This window comes from Triticum dicoccoides, chromosome 1B (genome assembly GCF_002162155.2).
Source record: "Triticum dicoccoides isolate Atlit2015 ecotype Zavitan chromosome 1B, WEW_v2.0, whole genome shotgun sequence".
Lineage (NCBI taxonomy): Eukaryota > Viridiplantae > Streptophyta > Magnoliopsida > Poales > Poaceae > Triticum > Triticum dicoccoides.
Genome location: NC_041381.1, coordinates 533,986,118 through 533,991,982, shown reverse-complemented (window position 1 = coordinate 533,991,982; position 5,865 = coordinate 533,986,118). Strand labels below are relative to the sequence as shown.

At 45.8% G+C, this 5,865-nt stretch overlaps 1 pseudogene; it reads right to left on the bottom strand.

Annotated features, from left to right (window-relative positions):
* Positions 1-311: 311 nt before the first annotated feature.
* Positions 312-2,354, bottom strand: LOC119350557 (annotated as a pseudogene).
* Between the last annotated feature and the right edge of the window lie 3,511 nt (positions 2,355-5,865).

Sequence of the window (5,865 nt, the reverse complement as noted above, 5' to 3'; positions counted from 1 at the left end):
GGTATCGGACAAGAGGGGAAAAAATAGAGTTACTTAGCAGCAGCACTTTAGCAACCAAAGGTCAAGATTTGAACTTGTGTAGTGAAAATTAAAACGTTCGGGTTCTAAATAACCAACCAATGCAAGCTTATGCCCCATCGGCGAGGAAAGGGTTCGCGATCTCATGGTGAGACCAGCATGACGAGTAATGTACACATACACAGGTTTACATGGGTTTTACAAACAGGTGGGTTGTGATTGGAGGTTAAGGGAAAGAAGGGGCCCACCTCCATGAAAATAGGGGGGGAGGGGTTAGTTAGAAAGAAGGAAGCCTAATCAGCGTGTAATTGCGTGTAACTCTTTGTACGTTTAGCATTATTGCCAGCATGACCGCCGTGCTCCTGCACACCTGCAAAAAACACAACAGGACACATGAAGTTCAGACCTGCAGTTGTAAATAGGGCGCAACGACACATATACCAAAAGTGAATTATTTAGCAGAGACCTCAAAATTATGTACGTAGTTTCTTACGTTTCTTCAGGTAACCAGAGGAGGACTGACTACTCATCCTAGAGGATAATCTACTACTCCTTCCGTTCATTTTTATAAGTCATTTCAGACAATTGAAATTAAGTTGTTTTACACGCTGTCTAAAATGTCTAAAACGCCTTATAAAAATAAACAGAGGGAGTAGAAACACTAGTGCCTGATAGTTCCTGTCACTGGACATATAAATATGGCAGCAGGTCAGCATATAGAACAAACCTGAAAGCTACAAAAGGGTCCACGCATTGAAACGAAACGAATAAAGGAGGTTATACATTCCTCAGCTACTAGCACAAGAGACTGTAATATGTATACATTCTTCAGCTTATACATCCTTTTTGTGTTCTTATTACAGAGATATATACCCAGTCTTATAGGAAGGACAAATTATGTGAGTGAATTTCACAAAACCTAGGTTTTACAGCTCACGTGTCACAAAAGACTAGGTTTTGGAGTGCACAATTAGAACCAGGTTTTGTGGTTCGTGCATCGTCCAACAAAAATACTTTACTTATGATAGGACCCGATTTAAATAAACAAAAAAAAGTAGGGACCCGATTTAAATAAACAAAAAAGAACATTACATCTAAAAAAATTCTTAGAACAGAAGGTACCTTATAATCAGGTACGTCCTTCGTTAGTAGCTTCATCCCAAGGGCCTGCATGGAAACAAACAATACATCATCATGTATGAGAATGAGACTGCTCCCCTAGAGATACAAAAAAATATTTAGCATCTCCAGCTTTTGGAATAGCCCAGCCTTAGAAAAGTAAAAAATACTTTCTCATAGAACTTGAGATAACGCTCAAGATCGCCAACACGAAGCATGACTTGACAAAGAGGTTCATATATCTCTATCTCAGCCCTCTGGATAAGGGCAAACCTGTAGCCATCAGGTCCTGTGCAAAGGCAATAATAGTGGATCCTCCCTTGACATGACTAGGTTCACGAGTGATATTGCCACCCTTGGATTTAACATGCTCAGCCAACTTGTACACCTGCATTTGCATCCATGATCTAAATAATAAAAAATTGCATCCATCATATCATATGAATATAATTTCACAGCATCGACATAGGCTATTGCAAATTGATAGTACTGCATCCTCATTAGCGATTCCGAAATGCCCAAAGCGCTCTCCAATGTCATACTTGTCAAGACCATAGTCTGTTGAGCAAGGGTAAATTTTTAGCACAGTACAAGTTACCGAAAATTGAAATGCTTTACCAGGAAAAGAGTAGTTGGTCAGTTCATATGAAGAGATAAATGTATTGTCCTTATTGGTTTGATACATATTGTACAACTGCAAACATAAGTGGCATATTGGAGAAACTGTGCCACAAAACTTTTGCCAGCTCAGTGAACATATTATATGTCAATTCAAGTGCGAAGTTGGTGTCCTCTGGTCCAAAGCCAAGGAAGGCGTTGGTGTACTTCTCATCAGGAACATCTCTTTTCCCCAGCAGTTTCATCCCAAAGCATTCTATGTATTACCTCCCACAATGACAAAGATCACATCAAAGCCATGATATTACTTGCAGATGTTGCAAATTTCACTTAGAATATAGTAACATGCTTGATTATGCGGTCCAGATCCCCGACACGGTAAACCGCATGCATCATCCTCTTGCTGTCCTGTTTATGCCACTCAAGCTCATGCCACTGAAGCACAGCCTCAGCTGCCTTCGTCGCTTCACTACCAGTTGCCATCCCTGATGCAAGAGTGTTACATCTAATAAAAACGAGAGAGAAGCGCGGCGGGGGGTGCGGGCATCCAACTGCGAATTAGAATTACCACCAAAAGGATCAGTGCTCAGCTGAAAGAGCTCTAGGTGAAGACATCTCCTTTATTTCATTCCCAATCCCTACATCTATATTGGACAGACAGCAGCAAAAGTCGCAGGTCAACCAAATCAAGTGTGAAAAGGAGGCTAGAAGCGCATGCCGGGGCAGGGGCGCATTGCGTGTTTATATAGGCCAGATATGTGCGGCAAGATTACAAGGAGGTTAGGTTAGGTTAGGTGTGGATTGATCTCCAAGTTATCTACAAGATCTCATCACAACAACCTAACCTAATCCAACTACAACACGCACACACAATATCCAGCTAGCTACGGTTTATAACATACCGTAGCGTAGCGTATAATGATGTTTAACACTCCCCCTCAATCACAACTATCTAAGTTGAGATTGCGTCGGAAGACCTCCAGCTGCCGCAGCGATAGTGGTTTAGTAAAACCATCTGCTACTTGATCACCAGTAGGAACAAAACGAATATTTAGAAGCTTGTTAGCAACTCTTTCACGAACAAAGTGATAATCAATCTCAATGTGCTTTGTTCTTGCGTGAAAGATAGGATTGGCAGAGAGATAAGTAGCTCCAAGATTGTCACACCAAAGTGAGGCTGTAGGTGAATGACGAATACCCAATTCTGTCAACATATTTTGCACCCAGATAATTTCAGCAGTGGCATTCACTAAGGCCTTGTACTCAGCTTCTGTGCTTGACCTGGACACAGTGGCTTTCTTACGCACACTCCAAGAAACCAGGTTACCACCAAAGAACACTGCAAAGCCTCCAGTGGACCGCCGATCATCAGGACATCCTGCCCAGTCTGCATCTGAAAAAGCACTAACAAGTATAGAATCTGACTTGGCAAGTGTGAGACCATGACTCTTGGTTGCGTGGAGATACTGAAGGATTCGTTTCACTGCTGTCCAATGAGTACTAGTGGGTGCATGAAGAAACTGGCAAACTTTGTTGACTGAAAAGCATATATCAGGCCTGGTTAAAGTCAAATACTGCAAAGCTCCAACCACACTTCTATACCTGGTGGAGTCCTCAGCTCCAAGGGCCTCTCCATCATGAAGAGACAACTTCTCTGAGGTAGACAAAGGAGTTGAAGAAGGTTTGCAACCTTTCATGCCCACCCGCTCAAGGATATCTTGTACATACTTTTCATGGGACAGAACGATTCCACGAGCCACATGCTTCACCTCGATCCCAAGAAAAAAATGAAGGCTACCCAAATCCTTGAGAGCAAAATCCATGCGCAGATCCTGAAAGAGGGCATCAACTGCTCTAGGAGAGGAGCTGGTGACAATAATATCATCAACATAAATAAGCATAAAAATGGTTACTCCATGTCGATGATAGAAGAACAACGAGGTATCTCCCTTAGAAGCAGAAAAACCAAGAGACTGTAGTTTGGAGTACCGACGATAATACCAAGCTTTGGGTGCTTGTTTCAAACCATAAATTGCTTTATCAAGCTTGCAGACATGTCGTGGTAAAGCTGAATTCTCATACCCAGGAGGCTGCCTCATAAACACCTCTTCTTCCAAAACACCATGCAAAAACGCGTTCTTTACATCTAGTTGTCGCACGCACCAGTTTCTAGATATTGCAACTGAAAGAATCAACCTAATAGTAGAAGCTTTTACCACAGGGCTAAAGGTATCCTCGTAATCAATTCCATACCTTTGCTTAAAGCCTTTTGCCACAAGACGTGTCTTGTACCTGTCAATCGTGCCATCAGACTTGCGTTTTATCTTGTACACCCACTTGTAGTCAATCACATTTCTCCCTCTGGCCGGTGGAACCAAGTGACATGTCTTGTTTGCGATGAGGGCTGAAAACTCTTCATCCATGGCCTGCTTCCACTTGGGATTAGCAAGAGCATCCTGTAGACTCTTGGGTTCACCTGTGGCACAAAAAGAGCCCCAACAAACACAACTATCTTTATATACCTTGGGCTTGGCAATCCAAATTTGCCACCGAGTATGTGATCGGGCAGGAGGAGGCGGAGCTGGTTGAGCGTGTTGAAGTTGTAGGCGATTTTGTGTAGACGAGACTGCGGAGTCAGGCGTAGAAGATCCTGAACCTCCCTCCTGCGGCGACCCAGGCGGATTCGATGCGGCAGCTGGTGGCGAACTGCCACTTGGCAGTTTCGGAGCGGCTGCGGGCCTCGAGGAAGATCGCGCCGCGCCAGAGTCCGGGCGCCCCGCCTCGTGGGGGCCAGGTGGGCCGCGCCCTATCGGATCGGCCGACCCACCAGGGGACCGCACGCCCGCCGAGGCCGGGGACAGCGCGGGGGTTGCGTATGTTGTTGTTGAAGCCTTTATCGAACCGCTTCATGCAGCGCCACGCACCATGGCCCTCCTCCTTGCAGATTTGACAGCGCTCGCGGTCACCGCGATCACCGCGGTCACCGTTGTGCCGGCGCGGCGCACCGCCGCCACCACCGTTGCTTGAGTTGTCGGCGTAGTTGCCCTCGCCGTAGCCGCCACATCCACCACCCTGACCACCGCGTCCGCTGTCATAGCCACCGCGACCACCTTTTGCAGCAAGGTTGGCGGAGTGGTGAGCGGTGTAGGTGGCATGTTGGGCGGTGATCCGGGCCTCCGCAGAGAGCAGCAGCGAGAAGAGTTCGCTGAGACCGATCGGCCGATCGATGGCAGCACGCGTGGAGATGGAGGTGACGAACCCGTTGTAGTCGGGCTCATGAATAAGGCCCTTGAGGATGTGCGAGATGATATCATCCTCCTCGAGGGGCTTTCCTGCAGCAGCAAGCTCGTCTGCGAGCCCCTTCGTCTTCGTGAAGTAAGCAGAAGCGGAGAGATCGCCCTTGCAGGCGTTGCCGATCACCGAGCGAAGTTGGATCTGACGTGCTCTGGACTGCGCGGAGAAGCTCTCGACCAGAGCTTGCCAGACACCCGCGGCCTTAGTGTGATTGGACACCTACATCAGAACCTCATGGGACAGAGACGCAAGCAAAAAGGTGAGCACCTGTTGATCTTGGGTGACCCAGATCGCATGCTCCGGGTTGGGCATCTCGATGGTCTCCTTCTTCCCGTTGGTTTTCTTCCCATTTATATAGGCCAGATATGTGCGGCAAGATTACAAGGAGGTTAGGTTAGGTTAGGTGTGGATTGATCTCCAAGCTATCTACAAGATCTCATCACAACAACCTAACCTAATCCAACTACAACACGCACACACAATATCCAGCTAGCTACGGTTTATAACATACCGTAGCGTAGCGTACAATGATGTTTAACATCAAGATGCAAGGCTCCCCATTGGAGAACTTTGATGATGCATTACCCATCCAATTGATGGACACACATAACGAAAAAAGAAAGAAAAAGAAGATGAAGATGGGTGTCCCTGCTCTTACAAAGATCCTCTTGATGTCTTGCAATCTAAACCCAAAGTTGCTTTGAAATTAAACTGAAATTAGAGAGGATAAGTATGTGTTTGAAAATGTGCAGCTTTCAGATGTGGAAGGTGATAGAATAAAACATGTGTTGTGCTGCTGTTTCTGTTTATAAATCT